This window comes from Sorex araneus, chromosome 1 (genome assembly GCF_027595985.1).
Source record: "Sorex araneus isolate mSorAra2 chromosome 1, mSorAra2.pri, whole genome shotgun sequence".
Taxonomy (NCBI): Eukaryota; Metazoa; Chordata; class Mammalia; order Eulipotyphla; family Soricidae; genus Sorex; species Sorex araneus.
In genome coordinates, this window is record NC_073302.1 from 396,137,205 (window position 1) to 396,147,239 (window position 10,035).

Sequence of the window (10,035 nt, forward strand, 5' to 3'; positions counted from 1 at the left end):
TAAATCAATTGAATTCAACACTGTAGTTTGTATAAAATATGTCACATTAAAAATTTTTTCACCATTGAGTAAGTTTTAAATTGGTGACTTTAGCCCATTTCAGTCTACATTACAGAATAGTGATATTTTTGTCATACATTCCTACAATAAAATTTTCAAATTATCTTACTTTGTTTTTCTTATTTAATGTGAATTGACTGTCTAATCCCTGCTTTCTGTTAGGGTTAAACCATATTTCAAGAATAAAAGTGGCTAAAATTTAGTTCAAAGAAAACTAATTCTAATACTAATGTGCTCACTTCGGCAGCAAATATACTAAAATTGGAATGATACAGAGAATATTAGCATGGCCCCTACACAGGATGACACGCAAATTCGTGAAACATTCCATATTTTTAACGCGATCCCTATAAAGATATCCATGACATTCTTCAAAGAAATGGATCAAGCAATCCTAAAATTCATATGGAACAACAAACGCCCACGGATAGCTAAAACAATTCTTGAGAAAGACAATGGGAGGCATCACCCTCCCCAACCTTAAACTTTACTACAAAGTGTTAACAATTAAAACAGGATGGTACTGAAACAAAGGCAGAGCTGCAGACCAGTGGAACAGGGTGGAATATCCCTACACACAACCCCACATGTATGATCATCTAATCTTTGATAAGGGAGCAAGAGATGTGAAGTGGAGCAAGGAAAGCTTCTTTAACAAATGGTGCTGGCACAACTGGGCAACCACATGCAAAAAAAATGGGCTTAGACCTCGACCTGACACCATGCACAAAAGTCAGATCAAAATGGATTAAAGACCTCAACATCAGACCACAAACCATAAGGTACATTGAGGACCAGGTCGGCAAAACCCTCCACGATATTTAAGATAAAGGTATCTTCAAAGATGATACACCACTGGCCAACCAAGTGGAAACAGAGATCAACAAATGGGACTACATTAAACTAAAAAGCTTCTGCACCGCAAAAGATACAGTGACCAGAATACAAAGACAATCTACAGAATGGAAAGGATATTCACCCAATACCCATCTGATGAGGGGTTTATATCAAGGGTATATAATGCACTGGTTGAACTCTACAAGAAGAAAACATCCAACCCCATCAAAAAATGGGGCGAAGAAATGAACAGAAATTTTCCCAAGGAAGAGATACGAATGGCCAAAAGACACATTAAAAAGTGCTCTACATCACTAATCATCAGGGAGATGCAGATCAAAACAACTATGAGATACCACCTCACACAACAGAGACTGGCACACATCCAAAAGAACAAAAGCAACCACTGTTGGAAAGGATGTGGGGAGAAAGGGATTTTTCTACATTGCTGGTAGGAATGCAACTGGTTCAGCCCTTTTGGAAAACAATATGGTCGCTTCTCAAAAAATTAGAAGTTGAACTCCCATTTGATCCAACAATACCACTGCTGGGTATACATCCCAGAGAAGCAAAAAAGTATAGTCGAAATGACATCTGCACTTATATGTTCATCGCAGCACTCTTTACAATAGCCAGAATCTGGAAAAAACCCGAGTGCGCTAGAACAGATGACTGGTTAAAGAAACTTTTACATCTATACAATGGAATACTATGCAGCTGTTAGAAAAAAATGAAGTTATGAACTTTGCATATAAGTGGATCAACATGGAAAGTATCATGCTAAGTGAAATGAGTCAGAAAGAGAGTGACAAACATAGAAAGATTGCACTCATCTGTGGGATATAAAGTAACAGAGTAGGAGACTAACACCCAAAAATAGTAGAAATAAGTACCAGGAGGTCGATTCCATGGCTTGGAAGCTGGCCTCACATTCTAGAGAGAGGGCAGCTCAGATAGAGAAGGGAACACCAAGTAAAATGTGGTTGGAGACTATGCGGGAAAAGGGTGATGTGTACTGAAAGTGGACTAGAGACTGAACACAATGGCCACTCAACACCCCTATTGCAAACCACAACACCCAATCGGAGAGAGAGAGAACAAAAGGGAATACCTTGCCACAGAGGCAGGGTGGGGTAGGGGGAGATATGATTGGGGAGTGGGAGGGATGCCGGGTATTGGTGGTGGAGAATGGTCACTGGTGAATGGATGGATTCTCGAACATTGTATGAGGGAAACACAAGCACGAAAATGTATAAATCTGTAACTGTACCTTCACAGTGATTCACTAATTAAAAAATAAATTAATTTTAAAAAAGAAAACTAATTCTACAGTTAAAAAATTATACACTTTAAGTATAAAAATGAGGTTCTAAAATACAGTAATAACCTATTAAAATTTTCTAACAATTTAGTTATAGTTGAAATTAGGCTAAGAGTTTTAAGCAAAATATAAAATATATGCATAGTGAGACAATAAATCTATATTTAAACTTGTTTATGAACTATTCTGACCAATGAACATTAAGTTAAAAACACATCTACTTAATGATTTAATTAGAAACTTAAAAATACTTAGATTCATTTATATATTTAAAATTCAAATGAAAAACAAAAATAGAAAATATTTAATGTATGATTCCCCTGTGATCTTTTTAGAGATTAAATTGGGAAGTATATTATTTAGAATTCTTGAGCAGAAACTGATCAATAGTACACTAGTCATATGTGCTAGTAAATCAGTATACATTAGCATAGTGCAATTGAATAGATATACACCAATGCTTAGTGCTCAACTCTTACTTCAGTAGGCATTTCTTAAGAATTGTTGAGTAAATGAATAATTTAAGGGTAGACATTTGATAATTTATTTTTGATGCTAAGTAAAATGCGAAGTAAAAAAAAATAGTTCTCTTAAGCTTAATTATATCTTTAGTAAAGTGATACTATGATACATAACATTCATTTTTTACCATTTGCCTTCTTACTTTGCTTTAGGAAAGCCATAGTTAATATAATGTTGCTCACTATAAGAATACTAGGCAATTTGAACTAAATGTATCATTTTGTGCAGTGGCATATGGAACTATTTCAGAAATGACCCTGGTAAAATCCTGGACTCAATAAATAATGAATAAGTATGCTTTCTCTCTCAGGCCAGCTCAAATTAGAAAGGCAGGAATACTTTCAAAGAAAAATCAAGCAGATTTATGGTAGATAACTTTTATATCAAACAAATTGTTCAAATTATTTCAATAGGGGAATCTATGTTTTTAAGTCATAGATGAGTCAATCAGAAGACAAAATTAAAACCAAATGTAGAAAAATGGCCCATTTTTGAAATATTTTTTATGTAGGGGCAGAGAGAGGGAAATTTTTATTAGCAAAGTTAAATTTATATTACATTGAAATATAACAAAAATGTGACAGTGTAAATGATAATGTGATCAATAGTCTAAAAGATATAAGCCTTTCATTATATTTTCTGTTTTATAACAAATATGGAAATTATAAAGTTAAAATTGTTCTCATTATAAATATAATACAAGTGACTCCATGTCATCCGTCTGTTGTGTCTAACTTTAGTAACTTTAGTTCTTTATTTATATGGTACCACAATTAGTGGTGCTCAAGGGACCAGGTGATACTAGTGATTGAGCCCTGGACATGCAAGTCATGTCTCTTGAGTCATCTTTCCAGCCAGTAACTTGAACTCTTGTACTAATTAATGTTTATTCTGTGTTTCCTGAGTAATTATATTTAGATGAGCTTCCTTTTTCATGACTTGCTCTGTATACTATTATTATTAGCCTAATTAATGCTCTTTTCACAGTTTCTAAGTAATTTTTGAAAGCATGAAACTAAACATACCATTATGTGGTATTCAATTACATAATAGACTATTATAACACATCCCATTAAGACTGTGAAAAACTATAATATTTAAAATAACACCTATTTGTATTCTTCTATATAATTGTGTATAGTATATATACATACCTCTTCCAAATAGGAATTCATTCATGAAATTGAAATTGACATTTCAAAGGCAATCAAAGGGTTAAAAATGGCATTGACAATAAGTGAGAAAAGCATATTCATCCTAATTAGGCAGAGCAGCATATAATCAAATTCAACAAGTATATATAATTAAAAAAATACATAGGAATTAGGGCAGTAGCACAGTGGGTAGGGCGTTTGCCTTGCACGCGGCCAACCCGGGTTCAATTTCCAGCATCTCATATGGTCCCCCGAGCACTACTGGGAGTAATTTCTGAGTGCAGAAGCCAGGAGTAACCTCTGTACATCGCTGGATGTGACCCAAAAAGAAAAAAAAAACATAGTAATTAAAGGAATATTTTTTATCTCATAAAAAATAGCTAACCCTAAAATCTTCAACTATAATTATTATAGATGAAATATATAATATTTCTCTTTAATATTATAATAAAGATTATATACCTACTCTTACTACTTCTTTTGAGTTTTCAAATTAAAGGTCTTAGCCAAGGGAAACCTATAAAGAAAAGACCATCAGACCACAAATATTGGAAAGGAATAAAGTAATTTATTAATAAAATAATTGTATTAATAAAATAATTATAATTTTATTAATATGTGACAGATGTATCACTTGTATCACTTGTCATCCTGTTGCTTATCAATTTGCTCGAGCAGGCATCAGTAATGGCTTGATTCGTCCCTGTCACATGCTAGTGTAGCCCAATGGCGTCTGCTCACTCCAGGAATACGAAGAGCTTCAAACTGTTTGTTCAGGGTCTTGACGAATAAGTCTGACCATCTCATAAGGGGGCAGCCACACCTTCTTTTGACGTCCCAGGAAATCCAGTTGGTAACAGCTCTAAGACAGCAGTCATCTACAAGTTGCATGACATGTCCGGCCAAACTGATTTTGGATGCCTTAGCAAATGAGACAGCGTCCCTGATTCTCGATTGTCGACAGAGGTCAGAACTTCAGATTCCTTCTCTCACTTGAGTGAAACATAAGATTTCAAGCATAGCTCTTTTGATTCCTCTTTGGGAGACCCGAATAGTGTTCCTATCCTGTTTTTGTAGGGCCCAAGTCTCTGAGGTGTGTGTTAGTGCAGGAAGAATGGTGGAGTTGAAAACATGTGCCCTGAGCCGGAGGTTCTTTGTTCTCTTACAACTTCTTTGACTCTCTGCATGGCATTCCACACTGCTCTCTTCCTCCTGTGCAGCTCAGGTGCCAGGTCATTCATCATGTTGAGTTCTCGACCTAAGTACACATAACTGTTGTATTCAGAGATGTTTGTTCCATTGAGAGCAAATATAACGTCAGGAGCTAGTCCTTTTCTCATGAACCTTGTCTTCATGAGATTCAGCTGTAGTCCAACCTTTCCACACTCACGGTCGAAGTCGGCCAATTAGTCGGCCAAAACATTAGTCACTTGGCTAATGTTTGGTCTTATTAGACCAATGTCATCAGCGATTTGGAGATGGTGTAGTTGCCAACCATCTATCTCTACTCCCATTCCTTCCCATTCTAGTCATTGCATGATGTTCTCGAGGGTGGCAATGAAGAGTTTTGGTGAAATGGTGTTGTCCTGCCAAACTCCTCTCTTTGCGTCGATGATATCTTCCTTGTAGAATGGTGAGATCCTGGTGGTGAATCTGTAATACAGCCCAAGGAGGATCCTGATGAACTGAGTTTGAACGCCCTGTTTGGCTAGGGCTTCGATGACCACCTCAGTCTCAACAGAACTAAAGACCTTCTTTAAATCAATGAATGTTATACAGAGCAGCATCTTGAACTTTCTCAAAACCTCAATGAGCTTGGTCATCATGTGAATACAGTTGATTGTGCTTAATCCTTTTTGGAACCCAGCTTGCTTTCATGGTTGTCCTTCATCTAGTTTTCTGCCAATCCTATTCAGGATGACTCGAGAGAATAACTTGTAGATGATGGACAAAAGGCAGATTGGGTGATAGTTGCTTATGTTGTGGATATTTCCCTTCTTGTACAACAGAACAATCCTGCTGATTTTCCATTGGGACAGATCCTTGCATACAGACAGATAGCGTGTGAAGAGCCTAGCCAGTGTATTGACAAGTTCTGGTGGCAGATTCTTCAAGGTCTTCAGGTCTGACCTTGTCTGGACTGGGTGCTGTACACTTCTTTACTGACAAAATGGTGTGTCGGATTTCAGAAGGGAGAATGCTGAGAATGACATATCCATCCTGCGGAATTTGGTATGTGGGAAGGTCGACATGGCTATGTAAGAGATCTGAGTAGAAATCATGGATAACCTTTTCCATTGCCCTTCTGGAAGTTGTGATAGATCTATCAGGACATCAGAGGGCAGTAATCTTGGTCATATAGTTGGAAAATGACAGGTGGGCATTGCAAATGCTTTTCCTGGCTTCTGCCGCATTGGCCAACACTGCTGCTCTTCTTTCATTGAGGTCTTCCTTTATTGCTTCTCTGCACAGCTTTGCCAGCTCGGATGTTAGCTTGTGATTGCCTGAGGCTCCTGCCAAACCATGTTGACCAATGAGCTCAAAAGTTTCCAAAGACAGACATCTTTCTGTGGCTTTCTCTCTCTCAGTGTTTCTCACACAATCGTGGAGGTGCTGAATCAGTCTATTGTATTCCTCATTGATGTCAATGACAGCATTTTCCTATATTGCCGTAATAGTGCCAAAGAGCTCCCAGTTGGTGTTCGTTCTGGAAGTTCTCTTCTTAAACTTTGCAGCCTTTTCTTTTTGCTCTATGAAGTAGAATTTTGCACAAAGGAGACAGTGGTCTGATCCTGCTTGGAATTTTGGACAACAGCGACATGGATCAGGTGAAACTGTTGATTGAATATGATGTGGTCAGCTTCACTGTGGAACTGTCCACAGGGAGACTACCTTGTCCAATGTTTAGATTTGGCCTTCTGGAACTGCAAGTTATCATGAATGGTCTTGGTAAACATGATGAACTCAGATAGCCTCTCACCCTGTTCATTCCATTCTAGGCCATGTGTCCCAATGTGAAGTTCTTTGGACGACTTTCTTGTTCCTATCTTTCCATTAAAATCACCAACAATGCCCTTGTAGAAGGTGTGGTCTTCTTTATAGAACTCCAGCTCCATATAGAAATTCTCAATGTCTTTTTCATCGTAGTTGGATGTTAGTGTGCAGATGACGAAGATAGAAACTGCCGGCAATGAGCCACATCTATTCAAACATAAGCCTCCGATTTGAATTGTTGGGCATTAGAATGAATCAATGCTCATGGCCAAGTTCGTGTTGACAAGGACACCAAGATCATTGATGCCTCTACTGTCACATATTCCGAGGAACAGTTCTTCTCCAGTGTTGGAAATGGTGTGATGTGATCAAAGCCTTCTCATTTCGGTCAGACCAGTTATGTCATATTTAATCTTCTGTGCTTGCACCATCAGGTCCTCAATGGATGCTTTTGATGCCAGCGTACGTGCATTCAAAGTACAGGCAGTCATTTTTTCCTTCTTCATTTTGGCAGCCTAGATCAGCCCTGAGATTTTAGCAGACTCTCCTTGCTCATCCTTCTCAACACTGCTGTATTGGGGGCTCTTCCAGGATCAGGGGAATGAGGCCAATTTTTGTTAGTGTTTTTGGCATATTGGATACACCACAGGTAGCTTTCTAGGCTCTGTCATGCAGGTGGCATAAAGGAAGGTGGCCCCCTCCCTACTCCTCACTTATCTACCATAGGTGGTCCCTATAAGTAAAGAGTTTATTGCCTCTTTTCAGACCTAGAAAACCTAGAAAACAAAATAAATTTCAAAAGATTGTTGCAGTATGATTCTCTTCAGAAAAAATTGCTTTTAGAATCATATTAATTATCATTAAATCTTATGCTTAATAGAGAGCCTTAATTTCTTTCAACTTTATGGAAAATACAAAAGTAAAATTATGTTTCAAATAGCATAAGTTATCAGAATCTACATTTTTCTTACTTATTAAAAATGTTACAACTTGCTATCATTTGTATGAAAGTTTTAACAGCATCTTATATTTATTGGGTACTCATTTACTTTTTTTTACAAAGTAGGAGTATTGCTATTTATTCAGCCATTTATTTAGCTGATTGAATTTGGCATTAACTCCACATTACAGTTTTTTTAGTTCAGAATGTTAATTATATTTTATTATTTGATTATTATCCCCCCTTTTTATTGATTCACAGTAAGATACAGTTACAAAGCTTTCATGTTTGAGCTTTGGTCATACAATCATCAAACACCCATCCCTTTACCAGTATTTTTCACCACCAAAATCCCCAGTATTCCCCAGTCCCCCATGACCCTTTTCCTGCCTATGTGGCAGACAATTTCCCCCATACTTTCTCTCTACTTTTCTTACATTAGATATTTCGACACCAGTACCTCCACCACTCAAATCTGCAGAAAAGGCAATGCTAGACAATTTGGGGACCTGGGGGGAGGAGGCCCAGTCCTGCTCCAAGCAGCCTTGGAGATCTCAGTCACAGGTTCCCACTTACCTCTGTGCTACCAGTCCTAACTGAGTCTTTTGATCCCTTTCGAGATTTATGGTGGCGATTTCAGATTGTGGAAGCAAGCAGCTGCCAGAGGCTCTGCTTGAGCAGGCAGAGGCAAACCTGCTCCACCTTTGATTTACCCCAATCTGTTCATCCGTGCGTGGGTCGGTCCGAGATTAACTGTAGCTTTTTTTTCCCTTCTAATAAAAATTTTATTTTATTGACTCACCATGTGGAAAATTACAATGCTTTCAGGTTTAAGTCTCAGTTATACAATGCTGAAACAACCATCCCTTCACCAGTGCCCATATTCCACCACCAAAAAAAGAAAAAACCCAGCTGCCGCCAAGATGTGATCCCGGGGGTTGCACGTGCGTGTGGCCTCTTCGAAGCTGCACGAGTGTGACTTCAGACGCCAGCTAAATTTTTCAGCAGGGGCAGCTCTTCACAGAATGTCTCCAGACTGAGAACTAAGCCGAAGCCCCATGCCCGCCCAGGAGGGGAAAGGTATTTCTCTCTCTTGCCTCTTCCTTGCTGGGGGTGAAGGGCGTGGCGACTACCATATTATGACAACCACAGATGGGGTTTGCAAGCTTGCAATGATCCAATATCTGGAAGAAATCTCCCTGGACTTAGTTGCTAAAGTACAGAAATCCAAGACCTCATATTTCTTCACAACAGGTCTGACTCTAGTGGGGTACTCCTAACAATAATAGTGAGGTTTGTGTTGAAATATTGAATGTAACCAAAGTAAATAGAAAGTAAAGTGAAATTTATCAGTTACAAAGCTGGGAGGGGGGGAGCGTGCAGGGAGGGGTGGCGGGATGGGAGATATACTGTGTTTTTTGTTTTTTGGTGGTGGGATATGGGCACTGGTGAAGGGATGGTTGTTTTAGCATTGTATAACTGAGACTTAAGCCTGAAAGCATTGTAATTTTCCACATGGTGATTCAATAAAATAAAATTCTTAAAAAAAAAACCCAAAACCAGTACAGCTCCCATCCTGCCCCCCTCTACTCCCCCGTAACTGATAAATTTCACTTTACTTTCTCTTTACTTTGGTTACATTCAATATTTCAATAAAAACGTCACTATTATTGTTACGAGTTCCCCACTAGAGTCAGACCTGTTGTGAAGAGATATGAGGTCTTGGATTTCTGTACTTTAGCAACTAAGTCCAGGGAGATTTCTTCCAGGTATTGGATCACTGCAAGCTTGTAACTCCCATCTGTGGTTGTCCTAATATGGCGGTCGCCACGCCCTTCATCCCCAGCAAGGAAGAGGCAATAAAGAGAAATACCTTTCCCCTCCTGGGCGGGCATGGGGCTGCGGCTTAGTTCTCAGTCTGGAGACATTCTGCAAGGAGTTGCCCATACCAAAAGTAGTTTATCTGGCCTCTGGAGTCATGCTCATGCAGCTGCAGAGGGGCCGCATGCGTGAGGCCCCCAGGATCACATCTTGGCGGCAGGCCTGTAGCTTTCGGTCTCTTTCAAGATTTATCAATGGGTCTGAAATAAAGCCAATAAATGAGTTTGTATAGCTGAGCCGGAGGTGGTTTGGGGGTGTGGCTCCCACATACCTAACTTTTGGCCATTTAATTTCTTGGTAAACTTGGCCCCAAGTTGTTGGGGTCT

General features: G+C 38.8%; 1 non-coding gene across 1 annotated transcript; it reads left to right on the top strand.

Moving 5' to 3' along the window:
* Positions 1–291: 291 nt before the first annotated feature.
* On the top strand, positions 292–397 carry LOC129401336 (U6 spliceosomal RNA). Its single transcript, XR_008628266.1, has one exon. It is a non-coding gene; the product is annotated as a U6 spliceosomal RNA (small nuclear RNA).
* Positions 398–10,035: the final 9,638 nt, after the last annotated feature.